Source organism: Cherax quadricarinatus, chromosome 33 (genome assembly GCF_038502225.1).
Source record: "Cherax quadricarinatus isolate ZL_2023a chromosome 33, ASM3850222v1, whole genome shotgun sequence".
NCBI classification, from domain to species: Eukaryota; Metazoa; Arthropoda; class Malacostraca; order Decapoda; family Parastacidae; genus Cherax; species Cherax quadricarinatus.
This window is the reverse complement of record NC_091324.1, coordinates 13,420,663-13,435,361: the sequence shown is the minus strand read 5'-3', so window position 1 is coordinate 13,435,361 and position 14,699 is coordinate 13,420,663. Positions and strand designations below refer to the sequence as shown.

Here is a 14,699-nt window from a genome sequence, read left to right as displayed (position 1 = left end):
AAACATCTCATTGGTCAAAAGAGAGGCATATATAGGCAAATCAAAAGAGGAGAGGTGCAATTAAGAAATCAATATATTCAGTTAAAGAGAGAAATAAAAAAGGGAATAAGAAAAGCAAAAAGAGATTATGAGGTTAAAGTTGCAAGAGAATCGAAGACTTACCCAAAAGGATTCTTTCAGGTATACAGAAGTAAGATCAGGAACAAGATAGGCCCACTCAAAAGTTACTCTGGTCAGCTCACGGACAGTGATAAGGAAATGTGTAGAATTTTTAACACATACTTCCTTTCAGTTTGATAAGGAAATGTGTAGAATTTTTAACACATACTTCCTCTCAGTTTTTACACAGGAAGATACTAGCGATATTCCAGAAATAATAAATTATGTAGAACAGGATGATAAACTATGCACGATTAGGGTCACAAGTGACATGGTCCTTAGGCAAACCGATAAATTAAAACCTAACAAATCCCCAGGCCCCGATGAACTGTGTGCAAGGGTTCTAAAGGAATGTAAAGAGGAGCTTAGCAAACCTCTGGCTAATCTTTTCAATATATCACTACAGACTGGCATGGTGCCAGATAAGTGGAAAATGGTAAATGTGATACCTATTTTCAAAGCAGGTGACAGGTCCTTAGCTTCGAACTATAGACCAATAAGCCTAACCTCCATAGTGGGAAAATTTATGTAATCAATAATTGCCGAAGCAATTCGTAGCCACCTTGTAAAGCATAAATTAATCAACGAGTCTCAGCATGGTTTTACAAAGGGACATTCCTGCCTTACGAATTTATTAACTTTTTCACTAAGGTATTTGAGGAGGTAGATCATGATAATGAATATGATATTGTGTATATGGACTTCAGTAAGGCTTTTGACAGGGTCCCACATCAGAGACTATTGAGGAAAATTAAGGCACATGGAATAGGAGGAGAATTTTTTTCCTGGATAGAGGCATGGTTGGCAAATAGGCAGCAGAGGGTTTGCATAAATGGGGAGAAATCAGAGTGAGGAAGCGTCACGAGCGGTGTTCCACAGGGGTCAGTGTTGGGCCCCCTGTTGTTCACAATCTACATAAACGACACTGATGAGGGCATGAAGAGCGACATAAGCAAGTTTGCCGATGACACCAAAATAGGCCGTCGAATTCATTCTGACGAGGACATTAGAGTACTCCAGAAGATTTGAGACTGATGCAGTGGTTGGAGAAGTGGCAGATGCAGTTTAATATAGACAAATGCAAAGTTCTAAATGTTGGACAGGAAAAGAACCATGCCACATACAAACTAAATAATGTAGATCTTAATACTACGGATTGCGAAAAAGATTTAGGAGTTCTGGTTAGCGGTAATCTGAAACCAAGACAACAGTGCATAAGTGTTCGCAATAAAGCTAACAGAATCCTTGGCTTCATATCAAGAAGCATAAATAATAGGAGTCCTCAGGTTGTTCTTCAACTCTATATATCCTTGGTTAGACCTCATTTAGATTATGCTGCACAGTTTTGGTCACCGTATTACAGAATGGATATAAATGCTCTGGAAAACACACAAAGGAGGATGACAAAGTTGATCCCATGTATCAGAAATCTTCCCTATGAGGATAGACTGAGGGCCCTGAATCTGCACTCTCTAGTAATGCGTAGAATTAGGGGGAATATGATTGAGGTGTATAAATGGAAGACAGGAATAAATAAAGGGGATGTAAATAACGTGCTGAAAATATCTAGCCTAGACAGGACTCATAGCATTGGTTTTAAGTTGGAAAAATTCAGATTCAGAAAGGATATAGGAAAGCACTGATTTGGTAATAGAGTTATGGATGAGTGGAACAAACTCCCAAGTGCAGTTATAGAGGCTAAAACGTTGTGTAGTTTTAAAAATAGGTTAGATAAATACATGAGTGGGTGTGGGTGGGTGTGAGTTGGACCTGATTAGCTTGTGCTACTAGGTCAGCTGCCGTGTTCCTTTTTTAAGTGAATATGACCTGACCTGACTAGGTTGGGGCCTTGGCTTAAGCCGGTAGGAGACTTGGACCTGCCTCGTATGGGCCAGTAGGCCTGCTGCAGTGTTCCTTCTTTCTTATGTTCTTATGCGTATGTGTGTGCTCGTGTGTGTCTGTAACCCAGTTAATATTTGTACTAATAACTCATTACAGACAGTTGTGACCGAGTGTGGACGTGTGAATTGCTCATTACCTTTGAAACTTGGTCATGTAAATGTAAATACATAACTCTTTTTACCTTATTCCTGGTATATATCCTTTATAGTATAATAATAAGATATTATATCCTTTATACCTGGAGTTTACCTGGAGAGAGTTTCGGGGGTCAACGCCCCCGCGGCCCGGTCTGTGACCAGGCCTCCTGGTGGATCAGCGCCTGATCAACCAGGCTGTTGGACCCCAATGGAAATAAGTCACTCTGACATTTTTTGGGTTATCCTCTAGCAAATAGTACAGCCTACAAGACTAGAAAATACGCTGGACCTCATCTTCACTAACAATAACGATCTGACACGTAACATGACTGTATCAAAGACAATACACTCAGATCACAACAGGTACAGACATGTATGCACAGTGCTCCGAACCAGCAAAATGTGGGCAGTAATGAAGGTCTCTTCACGAAATTCAATTTCAATAACAAAAACATACAATGGGATCAAGTAAATCATGTCCTAAATGAAACAAGCTGGGAAGATATCCTAAACAACACGGATCCGAACATTTGCCTTGAAAAAATGAATTCTGTGGTTCTTGAGATCTGCTCAAGACACATTCCATTAAGAAAAAGAAAGAGAAGATGTAAACTAGAAAGAGAGAGACGTTCTTTATACAGACGAAGGTGAAGAGTCACAGAGTTGCTGAGTGGGGCCAATATATTTGAAATACGAAGGAAGGCACTAGTCAATGAAATTGCAAATATCAAACTTAAGCTGAAGGAATCTTATAGGAGACAAGAATCACAGGAAGAACTAAAAGCCATAAAGGAAATTGAAAAAAAAAGACTTCTTCTCTTATGCCAAATCTAAGGGAAAAACAACTACCAGTATTGGGCCCCTGCTTAGGAGGGATGGGACATACACAGATAATAGCCAAGAAATGAGTGAGATACCAAAGTCCCAATATGACTCAGTGTTCAGCGAGCCACTACCTAGACTAATGGTCGAAAATCCAAATGAATTCTTTATGATTGAAACCCAAAATTTGGTCATCCAAAAATCCCAGATATTATTCTAACTCCACAAGACTTCGAAGAGGCAATTAATAACATGCCCATGCACTCTGCCCCAGGCCCAGACTCGTGGAACTCCGTGTTCATCAAGAATTGCAAGAAGCCCCTGTTGCATGCCTTCAGCATTTTATGGAGAGGGAACATGGACACAGGGGTCATCCCACACACACTAAAAACAACAGACATAGCCCCACTCCACAAAGGTGGCAGTAAAGCAATTGCGAAGAACTACAGACCGATAGCACTAACATCCCACATCATAAACATCTTTGAGAGGGTTCTAAGAAGCAAGATCGCCAACCACCTAGATGCCCATCAATTACACAACTCAGGGCAACACGGGTTTAAAACAGAGGTCGCTCCTGCCTATCCTAGCTACTGGACCACTATGACAAGGTCCTGGATGCTGTAGAGGATAAACAAAATACAGATGTAATATACACAGACTTTGCAAAAGCTTTCGACAAGTGTGACCATGGTGTAATAGCACACAAAATGCGTGATAAAGGAATAACGGGAAAAGTTGGAAGATGGATCTACAGCTTCCTGACAAATATAACACAAAGAGTAATAGTAAACAGAGTAAAGTTCCAGGCAGCCACGGTAAAAAGCTCTGTTCCACAAGGCACTGTACTCGCTCCCATTCTATTCCTCATCCTCATTTCTGACATAGACAGAGATGTAAGCCATAGCTCTGTGTCTTCCTTTGCGGATGACACCCTGATTACCATGGCAGTGACCTCCATCGAAGACACCGCGAGACTCCAACCGGACATCAACCAAATCTTCGAATGGGCCACTCAAAACAATATGAAGTTCAACGAGGAGAAATTGCAACTACTCAGATATGGGAAACTTGAAGAAATTAAAATTGTGTTAGGGTATACAACAAATTCTAACCATACAATAGAGCGGAAAAGTAATGTGAAGGACCTGGGAGTGATAATGTCAGAGGATCTCGCCTTCAAACACCACTACACTGTATCTACCTCATCCGCTAGGAAAATGATAGGATGGATAATGAGAACCTTCAAACCTAGGGACGCCAAGCCCATGATGATTCTCTTCAAGTAGCTTGTGCTCTCTAGACTGGAATACTGCTGTACACTAACGGCCCCCTTCAGGGCTGGTGACATTGCAGACCTGGAGAGTGTACAAAGAACTTTCGCGGCACACATAAGTACGATAAGGCACCTAAACTACTGGGAACGGTTGAAGGTCCTTGATCTGTATTCCCTCGAACGCAAGCGAGAGAGGTATATGATAATATACACTTGGAATGTCCTGGAGGGATTGGTACCAAACCTGCACACGAAAATCACTCCCTATGAAAGCAAAAAACTCGGCAGGAGATGCAACATTTCCCCGATGAAAAGCAGGGGCGCCACGGATACACTGAGAGACAACACAATAAGTGTCCGGGGCCCAAGACTGTTCAATTGCCTCCCAGCATACATTAGGGGGATTACCAGTAGACCACTGGCTGTCTTCAAGAAGGCACTGGACAGGTACCTAAAGTCAGTACCTGACCAACCGGGCTGTGATTCATACGTCAGCTTGCGTGCGGCCAATAGTAACAGCCTGGTTGATCAGACCCTGATCCACCATGAGGCCTGGTCTCAGACCGGCCGCGAGGGCGTTGACCCCCGAAACCCTCTCCAGGTAAACTCTACACATACGATGCTATGTATGATAATCTATGTATCTGTATTTGTGTATACCTGAATAAACTTACTTAGTCATGATTGTGACCAGATCTACCTGGAGTTCATTACCTTTGAACATGATACAGAGAAGTACAATTAATACAATTTTTAAAGTGCAGCATGCCAAAGCCCCTTGTATGCAGAGCATTATGGGCGGGCTTAAAATTAACTTAAGATTAACTAAGCAAAGATATACTATTCAGTGGTACAAAAATTATTGTAAAACAGATAACAATTTAGTACAAATGAGTATTACAAAGACAGGTCATATGGTCATTTACTGTGTTGCTGTGTAATCAGTAGAATGGAGTATTCTGTTAGGTAATGAAGTTAAACAGTAACAAAGTTTGATTGACTTGTTCAGCTATCAAAACTTTGCGGTCCAGTCCCTGGACCCATTATGTACCTCTGTAATCTTTTGACTACCACCCACAGGATGGGTATGGGGCGCATAATAAATATATTAAACTAAAATTTTGAGAGCTTTGTTTCTTATTTTAGTATTGATACTTATGTGTGAGACACTTCTCTTAACAAAAGTGTTTATCAGTATCTTCATGCATCACCAATTGTATTAATTGCTAGTAGTAGTTTATTAGTAATAGAAGTAGTAGTAGAAGAAAAAGTAGTAATAGATCTAACATAGTGTCTGGTCAGATCACTGACAGTGATAAGGATATGTGTGCAAAATTGCATTTATCTGAATGTAACTCATTATGTACATAATAGTAAATGATAACAATTATTATTTATCAGAGTTACATAGACAAGTAGGAATTTGGGACACCTAGGTCGCAAAAATGTCCCCCTTCGATACATACCACTGTCATATCCACAAGTTGCTCTGGACCTATTAATTATCAAATGAAAAATACATCACCAGGAATGCTGGTAAATATATAAATTTGTGGACTGTATATTAAAAATAATAAATGGTTATATATATATACACAATTACATAACAGAAGATTAATGTGTATCATACTCAGAAAACCTCACTCTAACTAAATCTATGAAAATAATGCTGGCCAGAATTACACACAAATCTAGAGAGCTTATCTGAGGTTCCTGGAGCTGTCTTGTCCAGTCGCCTGATATCTCAAGTTATGCAGGAATGCACATCCACCAATTTCGCCTCCTATTTGAGAGGTGTCAACACAATTTTAACCTCTAGAGCACGAAAAATTCTTCCCATTATACCAACGTTTGTACAAAATTCAAAACCAACATGGCGAGACTCGTCTACGCAGACGCAGGCTTTCCGTTTTCTATGACAAATATTATTAAATACAGTATGGCCATCTATTTACATATAAAAACTGAATTTCTGGAAAATATATACAGTATTTTCCACAATATGTGTGAAATTATCAATGCCTACTTCCTCTCAGTTTTCTCCCAGGAAAATACTAGCGATATTCCTGAAATAATAGATTATGTAGAACAGGATAATAAACTATGCACGATTGCGGTAACTAGTGACATGGTCCTCAGACAAATAGAGAAACTAAAACCTAACAAATCCCCAGGTCCCGATGAACTGTTTGAAAGGGTAGATCCAGGTAGATCTGGTCACAATCATGAGAAGTTACAAAGGTATTTACAGATTACAGAGGTACATAATGGGTCCAGCGACTGGGCCCTCAAAGTTTTGATAGCTGAACTAGTTACAAAGGTAAAGAATCCTGTAAGTAAATTTACTTGCTTACGTTTATACATGGTTACAATCATGAACAAATTATAGAGTAATGAGCAATTCACACGTCCACACCCGGTCACAACTGCAATGAGTTATTGGTGCAAATATTGATTGTTGAGTCACACACGCAAACACACAAATAGGTGAGTACATACACACACGAGTATACATACACACACGAGTACAAGCACTCATACATATATGAGTACACAAATACACAGGCAAACACACACACAAGCACAATGGTAAGTTTGATTTTGGCCTATAGTTGTTTTACATCTGTGGGGTCACTACCTTTATGTATAGGTGTAGCCCTTGCTGTCTTGAGTAGTGTCGGGAAAGTGCTAGTTTCTAGTGACTTGTTAAAAAGTAAAAAGCAATGAGATAGCATGCGAAAGGACATGGGCTGCTCGCATGTACAAAAATGGTGGGACGTGAGACAAATTGCCTAAATTGTTTTTAAGTGACTGAATAATCGTGGTGATTTCAGTGGGCTCAGTAGGTGCAAGACTGAAGGAGTTTGGGAAATTCCCATCTAAGTAATCATTTGCACGGGCGTTAGTACCTGGGATTTTACTGGCGAGATTAGATCCTATGGTTGAGAAGAAGTCATTTATCCTGTTAACTGTATCAATGGGATGCAGTGGTGTTTCGTTCGGCTTAGTTAGGACAATATCCTTGCTTTTTCTTCAGTTTGTGGGTTCCCAGAATCTGAGACAGTGTTTTCCAGATCTTTTTTTTATATCTCCTCTTGTTTCAGTGAATCTGCTGGAGTAGTACAATTGTTTTTTATTATTAGTTTGGTGAGAACTGATGAATAATGTTTAAGACTATCTTTGTGTATTAAGCCCAGTCTATATTGTTTTTCATATTGGTGTTTCTTATCAATGGATTTCAGTATGCTGCTAGTTAGCCATGGTCAACCGAACCGTTTATTCGTGATCCGTTTCGTTTTTATAGGACAATGTTTGTTGTATAGTCTAAGTAATTTATTCAGAAATATGTCTGTCCAATCGTTAATACCATCGGCCTTGAAGAATTCTGTAGGCCAGTCAACCGTCTCTAGCTCTGCTGTGAAATTATTTATTGAGGCCTCGTCATGGAGTCTAATTGAAACTTTGTTGTATTCTAGTGGTGGTTTACTAATGTTTGTTAAGAGGAAGGTGAGGTAGTGGTCAATAGTGCTGTCTGTGAGAATCCCTGACGTAAGTGGAGCTAGTTAGTTAGTTAGTTAAAGATTAGCCGGTATTCTCCCGGCCCGGGCCTTGTCCAAGTGGTGGCCCGGCCTTGGCTCCCTCTTTAGGGAGTGTCTGAGACCTAAGTCTCCCATGGGAGGAGGCACAAGCACCTCCTCATCTTTGGGACCAACTGTCCCCAGGCCTAGCCACAGGCTAGGCCTCTCTGGTCTGCCATCCCCGCCCCAAGGGGCCAAATAGGAATGACAGTCTTATGAGCTAAAGGCTCGGACTCAGGCACCTACCCTACCCTAGAAGGGTTAGGCATGGTATCGATGAAGTGGAGCTAGTATAATGGTCCGTATACGGTCTATTATGGTTACACTTGTCTCAGTCAGCCTGGTTGGTTTAGTTATTGTTGGTATGAGAAGTGCTTTGTTGATATTATTGATGAAATCACTTACAGGTTGATCATCTGGTAGGGCAAGGTTGATATTGAAGTCTCCAGCTAAGAGAAGGTGGTGCTTGTTCATAAAAATGCTAGATCTGCTTTACACAGCGTTGGGAAATAAGGAATATCCACTAGGAATTTTTATTGACCTAAGAAAAGCTTTTGACACAGTAGACCACGACATCCTACTCCACAAACTTGATCATTACGGTATAAGAGGCCATGCGCTTGCTTATTTAAAATCTTACATTACTAATAGGTATCAGTACGTCACCATTAAAGACACAGCATCAGCAACACGGCCACTTGATACTGGAGTTCCGCAGGGAAGTGTCCTTGGTCCCCTGCTCTTCCTCATATACATCAATGACCTTCCGAACGTATCCCAACACCTGAAACCCATTCTCTTTGCTGATGACACGACTTATGTCATCTCTCACCCTAATCTTGCCACCCTCAACACCATTGTGAATGAGGAGCTGATTAAAATATCGACTTGGATGACAGCCAATAAACTTACGCTTAACACTGACAAAACCTACTATATTATGTTTGGTAGCAGAGCAGGAGATGCACAAATTAACATTAAGATTGACAACACTCTAATTACCAGAAATAATGGGGGAAAATTCCTAGGCTTATACCTTGACAACAACCTGAATTTCAGCACCCATATCCAGCATATAACCAAAAAAGTATCCAAAACGGTTGGGATCCTCTCCAAGATACAATACTACATGCCGCAAAATGCCCTTCTCACACTATACCACTCACTTATTTATCCATACCTCACCTATGCTATTTGTGCTTGGGGATCAACTGCAGCAACACACCTAAAGCCAATAATAACCCAACAAAAAGCTGCAGTAAGAATAATCACTAAATCCCATCCCTGGCAACACCCCCCCCCCCCACTCTTCATAGACCTAAACTTACTCCCAGTTCAGTACATCCACACTTACTACTGTGCAATCTACATCTACAGGGCCTTAAACTCTAATATCAACCTTGACCTAAAATGCTTTCTTGATAGTTGTGACAGAACTCACAGGCATAACACCAGACACAAACATCTCTACGACATTCCCCGTGTCCGACTAAACCTTTACAAAAATTCAATGTATGTCAAAGGCCCTAAAATCTGGAATACCCTACCTGAGAACTCTAGAACTGCAGACACATTCATCACCTTCAAAACTACCATTAGAAAACATCTTATCTCCCTGATACACCCCGTCAACTAACTACACGAATACCACCTGGTGGTTCACACTTACACTCACTCACTCATTTGACCATAAACAGAAATATTAATCTCAATCTTAAAATAATGAATCCTGTGATACTCCAATACTGAAACTATGTACTGTGCCAAAACAAAAGCATTCACATTGCTAAACTTACAAACTAGTATTTAGTCACTTAGCCATAATACCAACTTACCTCATAATTTGTAATATTTTACAATTAAGAATAAAACTAAGTCTGCCCGAAATGCCTAGCCATGCTAAGCGTTCTAGTGGTACACTCTGTAATCACAATTTTACTACATGTAAACCTCACAATAACCAAATTTCTGTAAACTCAGCATTGTAATCCTTATAGAGAATAAACTTTGAATTTGAATTTGAATTTGTCTGTTTGCTATTAGTGTCCTTAATTTCTCACTGAAATTTGGAATGTTTGTGTGGGGCATCCGGTAAATGGCACCGACATAGTTGAGTTACTTAGCATTTCTTAACTGTTAAGGTTTAAATAATAAGATATTACAAGCACCCCAATGGATATAAGTCACATTGTCTGATTTTGTTGGGTTATCCCAGGTAATGTACACATATGCTGTTATGTATGACATATTATGTAACTATTTATGTGTACCTATACCTGAAAAAACCTACTTACTAACTAGTAGTAGAAGTTGATGATTCATGGGGAGTTCCAAACCCATAGGGATCATATAGCACCTGGGTAATAGGAGGCATTCAGGTGTAATCCAAGGAAAGGGAACACAAGTCCAGTTCCTCAGATTAAAAGCCCCTTCACCGGTTTCAAGGAGCCTTCCTTGAGGGGCGGGGCAAGTCACGTAAATTATTTTTCCCACTTCTTCCAACACTGTGTGAGTAGTTCTACTGACCCATTTGATTATACATAAAGTACTTACGTATATATAATGTAATCCAAAATAAATGGTGTTATACCACCCGAGAAACAACTACTGATCATGAGTGTGAAACTAGTGGTGATACTGGTGGAGGGAGCTGTTGTGGCTCGCGTGTACTGAACTTGACTCACTATCCTACAGCACCCAGCACCATGTTGACTCATCACAGCTTGAAAATGTTTTATTACTATGTATCTTTTATATAAACTAGATGTATTTCGGTAGCTGCGTGATCCTTGTAAGGTATCCCCGTATTCCATAAGCTCAGTCTCTTTTACCTCGATGCATGCAAAGGATTATTATCATTGGATTATGGAGCCTGTGGGGAGGGGGATAGAAGGCATTCAGGCTTAATTCAGGGAACTGGAGCATAGATCCAATTCCCTAGATCAATAGCCCCCCACCAGCATCAAGGAACCTCCTTTGAGGGGCACGCAAACGGAATATTGGAGGGTGCTCATAAAATTCCAGTGAAGTAAAACAACTTATGTACATTTGTGCCTATTTTTTTTCAGTATATATGTGCACTTTCATATGTATACAGTACGTGTGTGTGTATGCATTCACTCACGCCTTTACATGTGCATGAAAAAACAGCACCAGCGAGAATTATTATTATAATAAAAAAGAAGCGCTAAGCCACAAGGGCTATACAGCTCCAGCGAGAATACAAGGGTTGTGCTTCGTCATAGTGAAGGCAGGCAGATAAGGAGGATGGAGGTAGTTAAAATTTGGCTTCTCGTGCTCTGTTTCTAAATAGAATGGACATTCTTCCTGTAACCTGCAATATTTAACTGGGGTGCATGTAACACTGTTTGCAGCCTTGTTGTGGCATTATTTTGAGCTTCCACACTGGCATGTATACCGAGGAAGTGCATAGCCATTAAACCCCCAGTTTTCTTGTATTATTCAGGTATTGCCTCTGCAAACAGGGTAGAAAAGTTTTGATACTGATGACTATGAGGTGTTGTAATTCTAATGGTTTTTATGTTCACTATGACCATTCTGGGTTTACTTTCATCATCAGAGGGCCTGATTATTATAATCAAGAGGGAAGCACTAAATCCGTAGGATTATTATTATTACAATCAAGGGGGAAGCGCTAAACCCGGAGGATTATACAGCGCCTGGGGGGGGATGTGGAAGGCATTCAGGCTTAATTTGGGGAACTGGAGCACAGATCCAATTCCCTAAATCAAGAGCCCCTCACCAACATCAAGGAACCTTCCTTGAGGGGACTAAATCCGTAGGAGGGGAACGCTAAACCTGTAGGATTATACAGCGCATGTGGGGGGGAGGAGGTGGAAGGTATTCAGGGAACTGGAGCAGATCCGGTTCCCTAGATCAAGAGCCCCTCACCATTATTATTAGTATAATCAAGGGGGAAGTGCTAAATCCGTACGACTATACAGCACCTGTAGGGGGATGTGGAAGGTATTCAGGTTTAATTCAGGGAACTGGAGCACAGAACCAATACCTTAGATCAAGAACCCCTCACCAGTGTCAAGGAACCTCCCTTGAGGGGCCAGAGGGCCTGAAAGATGGCCACCCGATGTTTCACTGTGGGTGGTGACCACATGACATGCACTAAGATGATTTAATTACCACTGGGTAGTGACAACTATTGCAGCACAACTCTGTTCAAGAGTTGATATTAATATAATAAAAAAGAAGCGCTAAACCACAAGGGCTATACAGCGCTGCAGGGCAGGGAAGGAAGCGAGGGTATTGGGTGGCAAAATCAAGAGTTGATAGACCAATGAAATTAATTGAAAGTTATTAAGTGCTACAATCATTTTAATTATTATTATTATAATCAAGGGGGAAGCGCTAAACCCGGAGGATTATACATTATTATTATTACAATCAAGGGGGAAGCGCTAAACCCGGAGGATTATACAGCGCCTGGGGGGGGGGATGTGGAAGGCATTCAGGCTTAATTCGGGGAACTGGAGCACAGATCCAATTCCCTAAATCAAGAGCCCCTCACCAACATCAAGGAACCTGCCTTGAGGGGACAATCATTTTAAATCAAAAAAAAAAAAAAAAAAAAAAAAAAAAAAAAAAAAAAAAAAAAAAACACAAAAAAGATACACATATTGAAGATAGGGGCACCACAGACATAATTATATCTGTTGGAGGCACTCATCATTTTAGTCATACAGTACCTAGGGGAATGGGAAGCAATCAGCAAAATAGGTTCAGTCCAAGGGAAAGACGTCTAATCCCTTGAATAAAGAGCCCCTCGCTGGTATCAAGGAAACCTCTCATGAGGGGTCTATAAGCATAAATTTTGTATAAATGGTTTAGAAAACCGACAAGTTAATGAATGAGACACTGGTACAATATTTGGGCATCTTTATTGAAAAAACGTTTTGCTAGCTTATGGCTTCATCAGTCCAATACTGAGAAGAACGGCAGATTAGGAGTAGTTTGACGTAATTGCTTCTTCAGCCTGGAGATGTGTTTGGTCCATCAATCTTGAAGGAGCAGAGCATAGCTCCTTTAGCTACAAACAGGTAATTACATAATGGGGAAAATTTCTCCACTACTATTATAGCTGAGTGCTCAACTCATAATGGTCACACAGTGCTGTGAGGAGGGATGTGTGATTATTATTATTATAATCAAAAAAGAAGCGCTAAACCACAAGGGCTATACAGCGCTGCAGGGCAGGAAGGAAGCGAGGGTATCAGGTGGCAAAAGGGAGATGGGCGAGTAATAGGTTACGGAGAACAGTGGGGCAGTGGATGGTGAAAGGGTAGAGGGCAGCAAGAGATTGAGGTAGAAAGGGCTGAGGGGAGCGCAAAAAATATCATTGTCAGAGTTTGTGGAGTAAATCAGTCGTTGTCAAGAAGTCAATGAGAGAGTCAGGATTAAAGGAGGGTCCATCAGCAAGAAGGGAAGGTAAAAAGAAAGTAGTAGAGTGGAGACGACGACGGAGGTAAATTCTGCGTGCTCGTTGATAAAGAGGGCAGTCTAATAGAATGTGGCTAATTGATACTGGAACTTGACACTGCTCACAGAGAGGAACAGGGTGCCTCTCCATGAGATACCCATGAGTAAGACGAGTGTGGCCAATGCAAAGGCAGGAGAGAGTAGTTTCCCAACCTTGGCACTGATGACAAGAAGACGGCCAATAACCTATGCTTGGTTTAATAGAATGAAGTTTGTTACCGAGCAGAGTTGACCAACATTGTTGCCAATGGGTGTGAAGGTGGGTAGCTATTACAGCAAAATAGTCCGGAAATGGAACACCTCTATATGAAATTGGTAGGTCATGTACTGCTGACCGCGCATCAGTGTCTGCCTGTTCATTGCCCTGTACGTCAACATGACAAGAGGGATGTGTGAAAGAAGAAATTTGCAAAGGTCAAAAATGAGCAAGAGTTAGGTATGTATAAAATTAGGCATTAGCAGGGATGGGGGCTAGTGCAAGCAATACTGAAATCAAAGTTCGTGCAATAGGTTAGTCAGAGTGTGTAACAAGAGGGATGTATGAAAGAAGAAATTTGCAAAGGTCAAAAATGAGCAAGAGTTAGGTATGTATAAAATTAGGCATTAGCAGGGATGGGGGCTAGTGCAAGCAATACTGAAATCAAAGTTCGTGCAATAGGTTAGTCAGAGTGTGTAACAAAGGTGAGACTCTCAAGAACATCAGTGAGAATGAATGTGTTGGTTTAAGCATCAGAAGTGGATCATGTGTTCACTCTCAAGGGCAGGAGACATTACTAATAAATGTTGGACAGACAATGCAACCTGACAGTCCTTGCAGAAAGGTGCTAGTTGTTTCTCCATGTAATATCTGTGAGTCGCATGCATCCATTACATACGTAAGTGTGAGTGCATAGTCTCCCAAACCCAACAACGGTGGGAAGATGGTTAGAATCTTCCATGTGGCTTGACAGAAAACAATTTGTTGTGGTCATTGCAAACCAACACTGCTGTCAGCAGTTGCAGAGGCAGTGAGAGAGCAATGAAAAATAGTCTGAGTAAGGAATACCCCATAGGTATTCGTTGCCTGAATAGCTGACCAAGCGACTGAGTCTACATGTTCATTGCCCTGAACACTGGTATGTTTAGTAATGAAAATTTCTCCACTATGGGAAGCGAATGTTTATTAATCCAGCAATCTTAATAAACTGGAGTGCACCGATTATTATCACTAATACTGTATGAGTAGGGGATGTGTAGATCAAGTGAAGCATATATGTGAATAGTATATATGAAGCATATATGTGAACAGTATATATGAAGCATATATGTGAACAG

The 14,699-nt window shown here is 40.8% G+C and overlaps 1 protein-coding gene across 1 annotated transcript in view; it reads right to left on the bottom strand.

Annotated features, from left to right (window-relative positions):
• Positions 1 to 10,531, bottom strand: part of LOC128693916 (probable serine carboxypeptidase CPVL) — an 80,477-nt gene extending 69,946 nt beyond the window's left edge. The window contains exon 1 of the mRNA XM_070090830.1: positions 10,428 to 10,531. The gene's annotated coding sequence lies outside the window, so the exon portion shown is untranslated. The remainder of the gene's footprint in view (positions 1 to 10,427) is intronic.
• Between the last annotated feature and the right edge of the window lie 4,168 nt (positions 10,532 to 14,699).